The sequence below is a fragment of the Adiantum capillus-veneris genome, chromosome 26 (genome assembly GCF_014529385.1).
Source record: "Adiantum capillus-veneris isolate H3 chromosome 26, ASM1452938v2, whole genome shotgun sequence".
Taxonomy (NCBI): domain Eukaryota; kingdom Viridiplantae; phylum Streptophyta; class Polypodiopsida; order Polypodiales; family Pteridaceae; genus Adiantum; species Adiantum capillus-veneris.
Window position 1 is genome coordinate 103,529,423 of NC_140956.1, and position 15,999 is coordinate 103,545,421.

A 15,999-nucleotide genomic window follows, 5' to 3' on the forward strand; every position below is an offset into this window, starting at 1 on the left:
CAAGGCGACCCAAATGCAACTAGATCAGTGGTGTGTACTGCTCATGCCATGGGTATACGTGATTTAAACCCACTTGCCTAGGCTGGCTCTCCGTATATAGGCCGTCGCAGCCTCACTCAACTTCCTTTGAAACGCACTCCATCTGTCCCTCTTTGACCAACAACTCAGTGTTTTGAGCATTCGACCACTTTGACACTAAACATGCCTTATTAACACCTTGAAAAAATGCAATCCATGTTTTTCGTTCCCCAAGAAAACCCCTCCTCGCTTGGCTCTGAGAGGAATGCCCGTTTTCTCTAAATTCCGTTGCGTTTTTCCGTCGCCGTCGAATCTTGTAGCCAAGGCAACCCTAGTGCATCAAGATTAGAGATGTATGTTGCTAATGCCGACGCAACCTCACTGAGCTCCCTCTAAAACACACTACATCTGTCCCTCTCTGAACACCAGCCGAGTGTTTCGAGCGTCCGAACACCTTGATACTAAACATGTCTCCTCAACTCCATTCTCGCGCCAATTAGAGCATTATACAGTGTCTCTGGAATCCACTACGTTTTTCTGTCTTTGTTCAACACATTATCACATTGTTTCACATTACAATATCATGATACGAAGAAGGAAGAAAACATTTTACATACAAAACTTCCAATATTTGCAATGGCAAACACATATTCACATTTAAAGGCATTACAATGTCACAAATGAGCAAGAAATAGAATGTAATCGACAATATAAATCTGTCGTGAACCACTAGATAGGTTATTACAAATTTTCAAATTGTACATCTCAAATATAATTGTAGACAACTAGTGTTTGTCCATATCCCATAGTCATTGTTCTAATGCTTTTCTTTTGCTTAGCCGCGCTGCCTGTGCTTTCATAATTTTTGGAAGCTCATCCAAAAATGTTTTACTACTCTCCATGATTGTGAAATATCGTCCCATATGGCTACCAAGCAATGCAAGAACACCTGTGTCTCCTCCATATTGCACTACCACATCTCCCTTCTTGGTATACATGTTCAACATTTGATACAGATAGCAATGCCCACGTTCCATTCCTCCTGCGAGCGAGGACTTGTGAGAATAGAAGACAAGTCGAGAAAGCAACAAAGCTACACAGTAAAAGAAATTACAAAAAGGACGTACCTCTCAATGGTGTTCCATCTTCTTGCATGGTCCATTCGCTCTCTTGGATTGTATCCAACCACGTGTCCTCATCGGGTTTCATCACTTCAGCAATTGGGGCTTGGTTTTTCTTGAAAAAGGTAAGACGAAGTGATCTTACAATCATATTAACATCCTTGCATATTGGTGTCTTGCAAACTGTGACTGTAGTGTATGTTGGCTCCCAGCCTGCGGCTATTGCAACATCATGTACCATTCGATGTTGGATAGGTATGCAAACAACAACAAATATGCCATTGTCATCTGCTGTCAAAAAACTCAGACGTGCAAATTTGTCGGATTGACAAACGTCCATGTCATTCCATTCCTGTGTAGATGACGACGGGATACCGTGCTCGAGGCAATTTGGAGGCAAAAGCATGAATGAAGCGGACACTGAGACAGCCACCCAAACCCCATCTCGGACATACACACGGTCGTCCTTTTTCACTTGGCCTTCGATGCATGCCAGCATGGGCCAACAATCTCATTTTCTTCCATGCTTGTATCCAAGAAGGAGATAGACACATTCTGCTCGTCGAACATTGAAGAACACAACCAACAAAACAAAGTAGTTGGTCAACAAAATACACCTCAAAAGATGCTAGCATTAAGATTCTCAAAAAGGTCTTACAAAAACCTAGATCATCGCTCGCCACCATCTGTTGATCTCCCTCATGATGATCTAACAATTACTACAAGGATTGGGAGAATTCTTTAAGATCTTTTTCATTTGGCCCAACCGCATCATGCTCTATATTAAAGATCATTAAAACGGTTCTCGCAAAGACAAGATTCTCGGATTCTTTTCAATTACAGATTTTGTCATACATTTGCAACTCACTTCTTTTCTTTAATTCGCTTGAGGACGGTTTCTTACCTATGTCTTTTGGAGTCCCAGTCTGCAACAAAAAACTCTTAGCGAAGTCACAGTTTCAAAATGATGCATTTGTAACGTTCCAAGATCAAAACATACTCTAGAATACGATACTTGGCCGACTTTATCAGATGAAGGGGCTGTTTTTGTTGTTGTAGTGGTTTTTGTAGGTGTTTCCGGCGTCTCCACCCGGACAGCCCTCCGTGCACGTTCCTCCCTCTCCTTGACAGCATTGTTATGCTGCAGTTCTTCGCTGGCAGGAAATTTGCCCTCTTTATACTCAAGAAACCAAGGGCGCGAGTAATAAACTGTTTTGTTGAAGTTACGTGCCAACTGCGCTGGGTTGAAAATAGTATCTTTCTTTGAGATATCCAAGACTTCAGATAGAGTGCGAGATCTTCTAACGTTGAAGTTACGCCTGGTCAACCACCTACAAAATCAGAAGATGTTAGACCAATTTGCTTCTTTCAGTCCTTCGAGCTCTCCCAATGACAGAAGTGCCAAGAGCAATATTCCAACCTGCAAAGACATCTTTGACCCGCGTCTGTGAGTGATTTCTTAAGGTCAGGGCTACCTCTTCCCGAAGATTTAAATTTTTCAAGCCCGTATTGGAACGCCTCAGTTCTGTGAGTCAACTTTGCTTCTTCTAGAAAAGAATCAAGCATCTCTCCTGGACCAAGCTTGGATGTGATATTTCTCATGTTGTTGTATAGAAAACGAGCTTCGCGCTCTATGGTGTTCCATAGAACCTCCACATGCATCCAATCACGGAACGAGACATGGTCAGCTGCAATAAAGGACATAGAGAATAATGTCAATTACATTGAGTGAAACATGTCATTTTTTATTCTGCAAAAAAAAAGGAACGATAATACCTGTCTGTGGAATATCCAAACTTTTGACATTTATAGGATCAGAAGAGGCCATTGCTCGAAGAATGTAAGTTTTCTTCTCAGGAGGCAGATCAACACATGCCAGAACGTACAATCTATCCTCAGTAATCCACTTGGGCCGGTTAGTCCATTCAATAGTCCGCAGGGTTTTGAACATATAATTAAATCAGCACTAGACATAGAGTAGTGATCCACAATACACTTTCTTACCTCCACCATTCATCGCCTAGATTGGGATCAACAATAGCGAGTGCCTGCTTTGTCCTCCTCTTGCTCGGACCATCTGCCTCAAAAAAAGATTTCTTGTAGCGTTGTTGAAACTCTGAAGGGAGCATAGTGTCCTTTTCAGCTTGTAGTTGTTTCAAGGCTATAGCATACTTGTCCTACAATGCATTCCAACCTTTGAGATGCGCACGTTGAGTGAATGAAGACTACATAATAACGTATACTCGCCGGATGAAGCAATTGTGACATCACTGCCACTGGAACGTTATACCACGCTTTCTTTCCAACTTTCTTTTCAATATCTGATTGCATCCATTTGTAGACTGTGAAATGTATCTTGTTAACCAAGGCGTCTTTTGAAGATAAGCCCATTGCACGCACCATCCACAACATGTCAGTGTAAGAAGTGGTGACATATCCAGAATCATTCAACCTACAAATCACCACAAAATACATGTCAACAAAATTATGCATTTTAGAAGAAGCTTAGAAATGATCAATGGTGGTTACACTTGCCTATTGATGCGCATCACAGTGCTCAACATATCTGTCTCATTTTTATCATCCACCTTCACAAGCTCTACTCGAACTCTAGGATGCATTGAAGTGTCATTTTGATAAGCCGGAGCTGCACGTAAGTATCTTTGAAACAATGTATTGATTGACAACCGGATTTGATAATTGCAAAGACAAGAGAAACTTACATTAACACCCCCACTCCCAACCAACCATGCAACATTTCTCTCTCTTTTGCCCACCATTCCCTTGCATTTGCAGGCACTAACTCTTGACCATAGCTTCGCATTCATCCCCCCAACCGCAATAGTCCCTCTCTCTCTCTCTCTCTGTGTGTGTGTGTGTGTGTGTGTGTGTGTGTGTGTGTGTGTGTGTGTGTGTGTGTGTGTGGCCGCCAACCAACTCTATGCAACCGTTTTCCGTCTCTCTCTTTTACCAGTTGCCCCCCCCCCCCCCCCCCCCCATACACACCTCTCCCTTTGACCTCTATTGATCAAAAATCCCATCCAAGCTGCGAGGCGATGATTCCCATCCCAAGTATAGAACATCTTACCACTCAAATCACTCCAACATGTATCACAAATTTCACGCTCAAAATCTTCATTGGCAAGGTGCCACAACTCATCCCACTGCTCTGTAATCTCGCTGGTTACTAGTACTGTCGGATGATCAGGAGCATCAACAGAACAAATAAATGAACCCTTTGGCTCAAAGTATCCCTCTGTCAAAAACGCCTCTTTGAGAGGCTGTAGTCTCTTGGGATCCCAACTAACCTACCTTGCCTTCTCCAATTTCAAGAGACGACAAAGCGGCACCCAAGGCAACAATTGTTCTCGCTCATCCTGCTCAAGGTCATTTCAAGATAAGTGTCAAGATAAATTTAAAAGGTGGTGATCCATTTAGAGTTATGAAGGACAACTTACTTTTAATTTTGTGAGATGCTTTGAAAGCATGTCTTGACGAAGGGTAACGTCCTTATTCATGGGAAATTATCCCCCAGCATTAGCTCCCTCTTCAATGTATGCTTCAATCTCTTCATCATGAAGCTCCTCTTCAGATTCTTCTCTCTCAAATGTGCATGTTATTGATTCATCTCGGATGTGTTCTTTAGCAAGATTTTCTTTCTTACTCTTCCGCTTTCGATCATATGTACTAACAGATTCAACTCTAGTATTCGAAACTATCATCTCACTCTTTGTGCCTATATGTAATTGGGATGACCTATCCATCAAAGTCTTTGTTGATTCGACCTCTTGTCCAATGTCATTGAGAATTTTCTAAAATAAATGGGAAGAGAGGACCTTAGAAAAATGTAAAATATACTAGAGAGTTTAAACTAGCAAAAACTCAGGCTCTCACCAGTTCATCTTTGGGCCAGGCAATGATGATATTCACAGCACAGCACAAAGTTTTGGTGTCCTCGTCCATTGGATTGAGATGACGCAAAGGTGCATCCTTTCCAGCATAAACTTGAACCATAGATACACCATAACATCCACTAGGCATTCTTGAGCCATGCAGAACGTCCAAATTTGATACCTTTGTAATCTTCCCTCTACCAATAGCTTCTCCATTGTTCAGGATTTCAACTAGACTTCCCACGATTCTTTTACCCCTTGCCAAGGGAGCAGCTTTCTTTGCTTTTGTGGGAGACATGTCTTATGGAGGTCTGCCAAAATGAGCAAGTAATTTAAATATAGATTTGGAATAGATATAGATAAACAGTCTCTCTACATCTTTGAAGTTCCTAATGTATTGTAGGTCTCTCTGAAAAGGAACCTTAATTTTTACTTGAATCTGGGGAGCATAGCACCCCAGGATTCTAGCTTAATCTAAAAGATTGTTTAGAATGTAGGGATTACGATTCATGAATTTTAGGTAATGAAACCACTATTCGTAGAGCCAATGTTATTGTGCATATTTAACTTAAAAGGACATCTTCAAGCATAGAAATCAATAGAGAGAGAGAAGAGAAATGGACCTGGTTTGATATTCAAGCTAATGAACTCTGCAATTGCTGTTTATGCTCGTTGAGCTTCCTGGACTTTACAACGAGGCGGCTTCCTATTTATAGAGATTAGGCCCTGCTTATCTCCTCTACAAGTGTCGAATTGGCCAGCTTTGGTCTGGGGTGCATAGCGCCCTGGGGATCCTTTAATTTGCTGATAACACAATGAAGTTTGAAGCATGGAGCTGGATTAAGAGAGCAACTAGATTCTCCATGAATCCAGCAATTCTCTAAACACTACCCTTTGAATAACGTTTAGCAATTCTCCGAAGTAATCGAGCTGGGACGCATTGCCCTTTGCAAAACGTTTAGCAAAGAAGTCGCCTAAGTAATCCAGTTGCTAGGGCGCATTGCGCTCTCGAAAGCTGCATACGAAAAACCATTTTTGTGAAATTTACTAAGGTTTCCTCACTATGTCTGGGACGCATTGCGCTTTGGAAATTCTTTGGCAATAATGGAAAAACAACAGATTCTCAAAAAGGTCTTTCTTAAGGTCAGGTCCCAATACACCTTAAGAAAGCACTCACCTCATAAGATTCTCAAAAATTTATTAAGGTTTCCTCACTATGTTTGGGGCGCATTGCGCTCTCGAAATTCTTTGGCGCATAGCGCTTTGAAAAATTTTCATGAAAGGAAATATTAAAGTTCACAAGGGAGGCGCCAAATTAGTTTACCTGGGTCACATTACGCTCTAGACAGTGTTCGGGAAAAGTGTGCTCAGCTTAGCCTTGAGCCGGTTGCAAAATCAAAGTAGCCGGTTAAAGGGAGGGCAAGAAGGAGAAAATTCATCTTAAAATACATGGAAAACTGTGTAATTTTGCAAAAATACTGGCTAGTATTGTAAAATTTCCTGTTCAGAATTGTCTTGGAGAGATTTTTGTATGTTTGTGAAAATGATTTTTCCCGAACACTGTCTCTAGAAGGCCATACACAATAACCATTTTCGTGAACTTTACTAAGATTTTCAACTTACGCCTGGGACACATTGCGCTCTGGAATACCTTTCGCAATAACCATTTAATTTAGTAAAATTTCCAAATTAAGTCTCCATTTTCGTGAACTTTAGTAAGATTTCCAACTTAAGCCTGGGGCGCATTGCGCTCTGGAATATCTTTTGCAACAACCATTTAATTTAGTAACATTTCCAACTTAAGTCTGGGTCGCAGAGCGCTTTGGGAAAACTTCAACAAGCTGACAAACAATTGAATTTTATAAAATCAAAACCTCATTAAGGTGAAAACCAATTGCATTTAATAAAATATGTCAAACATAATCCACCAATATTCTTGGGTGCATTGCATTTTGAAAAACCTTCACGAAGGTGATAACCCAATTCAAGTTTCATGGCACCAAGTTAATTTAATAAAAGTTTGTCAATACTCTGGGATGCATATCGCCCTTGGAAACCTTCAACAAGATGCTAATGCACTTCAAGTAGCTTACTTGAGATGAGTTGCTTAGCGCCGTGGATGAAAAGGAAGTTCCACTACAATTAGCAATAGTTAGTTTATTTACTATTAAAGGGCAAAGATGCCACGAGTGGGATGCGCTGCAATACTATAGTGTATGGGGTAGAAAGGAGCTAGAGTAGGATAAAAACTGGGGTAAAAAAGGGGTAAAAAATGGTTGATAGAAAGGGGTAAAAAAGCCTCCTGTTTTTTATTAAGATGCAACCTATTTGTTTATAAATAGAGCATTAATCTATCCTAAATATCACTGGTTTATCAACAAGTCTTGTGTTATGAATTCTTCTCATATGGTGAGTTTATTTTTGGGCTCTACTGCTTCACAACCTATTGCTATTGATTGTTCACAGAGATATGCTATGCGTCAAGCAACTCTGAGGTGTTTGCTCTTGTGCCTGCTCCTGAGGGTGAGATTCAAACTCGTGTCACGGATGGTGTCATGATAGGGGGGGATTTCCACTTTGTGTTGGATTTGACTTTTGCAAAGAAGTTCTTGATCGTTCAAAACAAAGGATCCTCAAGTAATATGACACCTGACATTTTTCAGAAAAAGAACAAAGAGCCTATTATCGATATATCATCAAGTTCTTCGGATGCACTTGATGAAAAACCAATTCGTCCATCCTTTGAATATGATGTTTTGAGTGACAGTTGCAATGAAGAAATAGTAAAGGACTTTGGCTTCCTTGGTTGCCATGGCAAACATGGAATGGATCAGAACATGGAGAATTTTGAGAGTATTGCACCTGATTTTGCTCATGCAGAAAGCACTCTGCAGTGCATTCTTCTTTCTAAGCACAAGTATCACAGATTGAGCAGAATTATTTTAAGCTGTGAAATTATTGAACAAGTTGATGAGATTCCACAACACTACAATGGAAATTGCGTATACGAATTGCCCCCTGTTCGTGATGGAGGCTCAACTATGGTGGGGATGGAACAAAAATATGATGGTCATTGTTGGGTGAAGCCGGTGCAAACTAGAATGAAGTTTCCTCCTGTGGTGAGGAGAAGTAAATGTGGCGGACATCTGATGTGCAATAACCCCATGTGTCCCATTAGAGCCCATAGTGGTGTACCAAATGAGACAGCATGGATTGGAAAACTTTTGCATGTCATCCCATCAATTGGTATGAGATCTACGTAGGAGTTGGGTTTGCTTTGACCATGTTAGAAGGGTGTCCGGTTGGACAACCATGGCAGCACATGTGTACGATCCAACGTACGTTTGTGTGAATATAATCAATCGAGTCATTGCTTCTGAAAATGAGTTTGTCTTATATTGTATTGCAGGATCCAAGAGATGCAAACTATAGCAATATGTGAAATGGAAGAAGAGGATACAAAATCCCATGTCATGTTCTGGGAGATGATGAATGCAGTGATGCTGGATAATGGACATTTGCCAGCATATTTTCGAGGGTTCATGGCTGACGAAGCCGCTGCAAACTGGAGAGCATTTCAAACTGTTTTCAACGGAGGACTGCAAAATGTGATGGATGGTAGAGAACGCTCATGTTTGTTTCATTGGGAACAAAGCCTAAATATTCACACTAACCAGTTTGTAAACAAGAACTTTCAAGACGAACACAAAAGGCTTTGTGAAATGTGGCGTTGCGCTCGGAGTGAGGAAGAAGCTACAACCATGTATAGACGGATCCGTGCTTGGTGGGCTTCTGGCAAGGTTTCGGATCTAAATATTCCCCAAATGGATTGTTGGATGAGTTGGTGGCATGTTCGCTATCCACGTTGGAGGAAGTTTCTGGTGGCTGTAAGTAGATGTAGTTGTAGACATGTAGTAGTGTTAGTGTGTATACGCGCTTCACCAGGGGCACTTTTCTCCCACTGGGTTTTTCCCCCTGGACATCTGGTGTGAAAGGACACCTTATCTCTTAGGGTTTCATATAAGCTTTGTAGCTTTGAGTTTGTACACACAATATTATTATTCCAATACAGAGAGAGACTACAGAGATCTCGTACACAAGCTCTGTGTCTTCTTCTTCTCCATCTTCTTCCTACTCTGAGTTGCTGTCTTCCTTCTGTTTCCTGTTTCATCATCTTCAACAATTGGTATCAGAGCGAGGTGATTTCCAGAGCCTCTACTTGCGTTTTCGCGTCCGCGCGCGCAATCGCAGTTTTCAGGCAGTTTTCGGAAAATTTGTTCGTGGGAGCATCCTCGATGTTCCGGGAGTATTCTGAATAGGTGACCTGGGGTTTTACCCCCCTTTCGAAGCCGTTCGAGCCCTCAGAATTTTGTTCTGAGCAGCGTAGCAGAAGTTACTTTTCGGAGGCGTTTAGATCAAGAGGGTGTGCTTTTTGACAGATTTTCTTCAGGTAAACAGTTCTTTTGGGAAGCAGCTTGTCTTAGCTTTGTGCTGAGATTTTGTGTAGAGTTTTGCTTGGATTGGAGAGGAGATTTGTGAATCTCTTGGAGGTTCTTTTGCTCTCTTGTTTGCATCTATAGTATGGCTCAATCTACGGAGAAAGAGATTTTTGGTGCGTTTACATCCGAAGACAAATTGGATGGTACCAACTATTCTCTTTGGTCTTTTATGGCCAAAAATGTTTTGGTTGGTAAAGGATTGTGGGATTATGTATCTGGAGATGAAGTTCGTCCAGGTAGCATTGCACCTGCCACTCCTGGTCGTGGTGCAACTGTTGGTGCAGGACCCTCACAAGTCACTCCAGAGCAAAAGAGATGGGATACTAAAGATGCACAGGCTATGGCTGTGATTGCCTTAACCATAAAGAGGACAATCACACCACATATCAGATCTTGCAGAACTTCTGAGGATGCTTGGAACACTCTGCAAGCTATGTTTGGAGGAAGAAACGCTGCCAGAATAGAGTTTTTGAAGAAACAACTTGACAAAATACAGATGGACGAAGGTGACGATATTGTCGAGCATCTTACAAAAATCAGGGATCTTAAAGAGCAATTGCTTAGCATTGATGAAGTGATTCCAGAGAAGGACTTGGTTTCCAAAACACTCAATTCACTACCACCATCTTATTTGACTTTTCAGACTTCTTTGACTCTGTCGTTGCGAGCTAATCCTGACCCTCTTCATTTTGAAGAGTTAGTGGCTTTGCTATTGCAGGAGGATCAATCACGTAAGAACAAGTCTTTACAGGTGGATGGTATGGATCATGCTCTTGTTGTACAGAACAAAAACAGGGGTAAAGAGAGTGCTCATCACTCCAAGTCTAGTGCAGGACAATCTTCAGAGAAGTCTAAAGGTGATTCCGACAAGTCCAAGAAGAAAGGTAAATGTCACTACTGCAAGAAACCTGGTCACTACATTAGTGAGTGTAAAAAGCGAATTGCTAAAGAAAAGAAGAAAGAGTCAAGTTTGGTTGTTTCAGCTTCTGGTGATTCTTCTACAGCTAAAGAAGAGTCTGCAAACTTTGTGCAGGATTCTTATGCTTTTGTAGTATGTTCAAATTTTTCTGCTTACAGTGTTGACAAGACACAAATGATTTGGTACTTTGATAGTGGTGCATCCAGGCATATTACTTCAAGGAAGGATTTGTTTTGTTCATTGGATGCAGCTCCAGCAGGAAAGAAGGTGACGTGTGCAAATAATGCTTCTTATCCAATCAAAGGCGTTGGTAAGATTTTGATTACCATTTCAGATGGTTCAGATCTATGCTTGCCAGATGTCTTATATGTTCCAGGGATCAAGAAGAATTTGTTGTCTGTATCCTCTCTTGCAAAAAATGGTCTTCGGGTCATTTTTGAGGATGACAGATGTGTTGTACGAGATCGAGAGAATGGTTATTCTCTTATCACTACAGGTACGCTGGACAATGGACTATTTGTGCTAGATCATTATGAAAAGCAAATTCAGGTATGTATTGCAGAAACAAAGACTCAGGCCATGCAGGATGCTGAGTTGTGGCATGCTAGATTTGGGCATGTTGGTTATGGCAGTTTGATGACTTTACAACGTCATAATATGGTGCATGATTTGTCTTTATTGGAGATGCCACCAAGACATGTATGTGAAGGTTGCGTTCTTGGAAAGATGCACAGATTTGCATTTTCGCAGGATGGTTCAGTTAGAGCGACACGAAAGTTGCAGCTTGTACACAGTGATGTATGTGGTCCTATGAGGACGCCATCTTTGGGAAACAGCCTTTATTTTGTGACCTTCATTGATGACTTTTCCAGGTTTTGTTGGGTGTATCCACTCAAAGCAAAGTCAGATGTGTTTGCAGTTTTTCAACATTATGTCGCCATGGTTGAAAATGAAACAGGTTGCAAAGTACAGACTCTTCGTACCGATCGAGGAGGTGAATACATGTCAGGTGCATTTAAGGATTTTTTGGGAAAGAAAGGCATTAAACACCAATGCACTATGCCATACACACCACAACAGAATGGTGTTGCAGAAAGGAAGAACAGGTCTTTAATGGAGACAGCTAGATGTATGCTCAAGGCTAAGAGTTTGCCTCATAAGCTATGGATGGAGGCAGTTGCTTGTGCAGCACATGTTTTGAACAGGTGTCCTACTCGTGCCTTGAAGACCATTACTGCATATGAAGCTTGGTATGACAAAAAACCTTCAGTCAGTTATCTTCGTGTTTTTGGTTGTCTTGCTTATGCTCACATCCCTCAGCAGTTACATGGGAAGCTTGATGATAAGGCAATCAAATGTATATTTGTGGGGTACAGTAGTGGAAGTAAAGGTTATAGACTTTACAATCCTGCTACAAACAAGATTTTTGAAAGTCGTGATGTAATTTTTGCAGAAACTACTGCTCAACCTATGGTTGCTTTTGATGTACCTCATATGCAGACACATGATGTATTTGAAGGTTTGCTTCCTTCTTTTGTGGAAAATCAAGATTCACAACAGGTTGATAATCTTGATCAATCTTTTGATCAGCATGTGACACCTCATGATGTAGAGGAAATTGTGCGTGAAGAGCAAGAAGTTCTCAGGGAAGAAAGAACCTTGCCTAAATGGGTTCAGAAAACTTTGCAGGATAGCAAGTTGGATGCACCGTTGCCACGAAAAACACGTGCTGGTACTACTTTTGGCAGAGAGCAAGTAGATTTGGCTTGCTTTAGCACTCTTTGTGATGCAGATGAGCCTGATTCATTTGAACAATCTTTAGAGTGTGTTCAGTGGAAAGATGCTATGCAGCAAGAAATTGATTCTATTCATAAGAATCATACATGGGATCTAGTGGACTTGCCTACAGGTAAAAAGCCTATTGGTACAAAGTGGGTTTTTAAGGTAAAAAGGAAACAAGATGGTACTGTTGACAGGTACAAAGCAAGGCTTGTGGCAAAAGGCTATGCGCAACAGAAAGGCATAGATTATGATGAAACCTTTGCTCCTACTTCTCGTGCTTCCACAGTTAGATCACTAGTTGCAATTGCTGCTCATCATGGTTGGAAAGTGCATCAGTTGGATATCAAAACTGCTTTTTTGAATGGTGATTTGCAGGAAGAAGTTTATGTAAGTCAACCAAGTGGTTTTGTTGTAAAAGGTCAAGAGCAAAAGGTATGTAGATTGCGTAAAGCTTTGTATGGTCTCAAACAGGCTCCAAGAGCATGGTATGAGAAGATACATACTTATTTGATTGGCCAGGGATTTCAGAATAGTCCAGCAGAAAGTACTTTGTATGTCAAAAAGAGAGATGGAGTTCTCATTATGCTAACACTTTATGTGGATGATATGCTTCTTACAGGCAATAATGCAAATGAAATTGAAGCGTTTAAAGATGCTTTGAGAAAAACCTTTGAGATGTCTGATCTTGGTTTGCTACATTATTACTTGGGTATTCAGTTTGTGCAATCAGAAGATGGCATATACATGTTGCAGGCAAAATATTTGCATAAAATTTTGGACAAGTTTGGTATGCAAAATTGTAAGCCAATCTCTACACCCGTAGAAACTGGATTAAAGTTGAGCATGCATGATGCTGGAGAACCTTTTGATGTACATACTTATGCAGCAGCCGTTGGTTGCTTGATATATTTGGCAGGCAACACTCGTCCAGACATTCAATTTGGGGTTTCACAAGCAAGCAAATTTATGCACAGCCCAGGTATGCATCATTGGCAAGCTGTGAAGCGCATACTTCGTTACCTTTCAGGTACCCCTAATCTTGCCATGTTCTTTCCAAGGGGGGATATGTATGGAAAGCACAGTTCTATGCAGCTTCTTGGTTACAGCGATTCAGATTGGGCTGGTGATTTTGACACACGACATTCCACAAGTGGCAATTGTTTTTTCTTGGGAAATGCATGTATATCTTGGCTAAGCAAGAAGCAACCCACAGTGGCTACATCAACTTGTGAAGCTGAGTACAGGGCAGCTTTCACGGCAATAGTTGATTGTGTATGGATACGCAGGTTATTGGCAGATCTTTGTGAGTGTCAACAGGCACCCACTACCATTTTCACTGACAGTCAGAGTGCTATGGCAGTTGCAAGGAATCCAGTATTTCATGCAAGAACAAAGCACATAGAGGTTCACTACCACTATGTCAGGGAAAGGCTACATGCAGGGGAGATCACACTAACTTACTGTCCTACACAGGATAACATTGCAGATCTATTTACGAAGGCGTTATCACGAGAAAAGTTTGAAGCTTTCCGAAAAGCTTTGGGCTTACTCTCATACACATGATGATCTGCTACCTTGTACGGATTCACACTATCACTACAGGGGGGATTTGTAGACATGTAGTAGTGTTAGTGTGTATACGCGCTTCACCAGGGGCACTTTTCTCCCACTGGGTTTTTCCCCCTGGACATCTGGTGTGAAAGGACACCTTATCTCTTAGGGTTTCATATAAGCTTTGTAGCTTTGAGTTTGTACACACAATATTATTATTCCAATACAGAGAGAGACTACAGAGATCTCGTACACAAGCTCTGTGTCTTCTTCTTCTCCATCTTCTTCCTACTCTGAGTTGCTGTCTTCCTTCTGTTTCCTGTTTCATCATCTTCAACAGTAGTGTGCGTGTTATCGTTGGTCAAATTTTGAACAATTTTTTAATGGCAATAATGATGGGAAATGTTTTCAGGATCCAGAAGACATTACATTCATTCCGACAAAAAAAATTATCTGAGACAAAACATGCAAGTTGGCTAGCAGGAGAAGGAAACTAACAAATGCTCAGTCTGTATGATGCAAGTGTTTCTGATCTAGCAAACTTGTTGCTGCAAAGCGTGAAGATGCTTGCATTTGTGGAAGGTAGATACCATGGGGCTGGACCTACTGCAGAAAAACTAGCAAGGCGGATGTCACAAGGGCGTGCTCCAGCTGCTGCAACACTTTCTCGAGAGGTAGATGAGGCGATTGGGGGAACCCCAATTTACCAACGGCCTCATGTGGAAGGGGATAATATCACAGGAACACGAAAGCAAAGAACGGCTAGTACTGTGACACAAGAGGAGGAAAATGCTTCCCATAGACCAGAGTATGTCACTCAGAATTTACCAAGGAGGGGACGAAATACGTCTCAAGCAACACCAACAATCATGGAAGATGATAAAAATGAAGATATGATTGCTGAAGAATCTGATATTCACAAAACAATGTGGGCAATTCGAAGAGTCCCTAGAGGTAGCAGAGTACAATGTCAAGGATGGCTGGGTGGTCAAACAGGAAAATGCAAACAGAATATTAGAAACACTGGAATGGGTGTAGTAGCACCATCATTTTGGGGTATTAGAACTTGGGACAATGGAAATGAGGGAGGGAAAGGTCGTGGATCAAAAGCCCAGCACATGTGGTTTTGCAACGACAGTGTGGATCACACGTGGCAAATTTGCAACACAATAACCCATTGTCCATGGCGAGTGCCAAACACATGGCCTGTGGAAAAAGGAACAAATTTGACTTTGGACGAAATGAAGATGTTAGAGGAAGGAGGATTTAAGATTCAAAAGAGGCTAGCAAATGAGCCGACAAACATGCGGTATCGTCCAGGTGTCTCAGCCGCTGCAGCCAAAAGAATTGACTTTGCAATATCTATGGAGGCTAAGATTGAGGAGCATGTTGTAATCAAAGAAAAACAGCATGAGAGGTTTATGGTGGGGACTTCGAGTTCGCTTGTACGTGATGAGGTGTACGAGGTGCACATCGCCACAAACCCCATGCGTACATGTAGAGACTTTGCAGATCGAGCAGCACAAGGACGACCATACATAGCATGCAAACACATCTACTATATCTTCTTGCGTATATTTGGGTTAGATGTAAACCATAACATGTTCATCCATCAATGCAAGCTCACAAATGAGAACCTTGCACGCGTGTTCAATGCGCGTCGCACCTTCTAGATTGTGGAAATTTCATGTTTTTCAATCAGACTCCTCATTAGAGATCTCCATTGGGAGTACAATTGTGACTTTGTAATTTTGTTGGTACTCCTCACTCATGTGTTGAGAAATTGATGGAAATATTTTTGCTAAGATCTAGGGATTGGCATGTTTTTGTTGTTTGGTTTATGTTAATTCCTTTTCATCAATTTAACCCTTCTATTTTTAAATCTTGAGTTGTTCGATGACCTTGGATTGTTGGTGAAACTTCACACTATCTAGCTTAACTACTATCATTGGTGGTTTGGTGCCACAAGAGTTAAATATTATTAATTAGTGGTAATACATGAGTACCTCTCAGGCTAGGAAAATTGAAAGAGCGTGCAACATGCACATTAGCTAGAGAAGTCAAGAGTGAGGGGAGTATTGTGTGGCTCTATTTCTACTTGTTTAAGCTTCCATTTGGTGGATCTAAAGATGTGATTGAGCTCCATATTGTTGCAATTTTTCTTTCATCTTGTCAACTACTTATCATGAAACCCATGCATCATAATTTTTCAAGTT

At 41.2% G+C, this 15,999-nt stretch overlaps 1 pseudogene; it reads right to left on the minus strand.

Annotated features, from left to right (window-relative positions):
- Positions 1-827: 827 nt before the first annotated feature.
- Positions 828-3,195, minus strand: LOC147423928 (uncharacterized; annotated as a pseudogene).
- Positions 3,196-15,999: the final 12,804 nt, after the last annotated feature.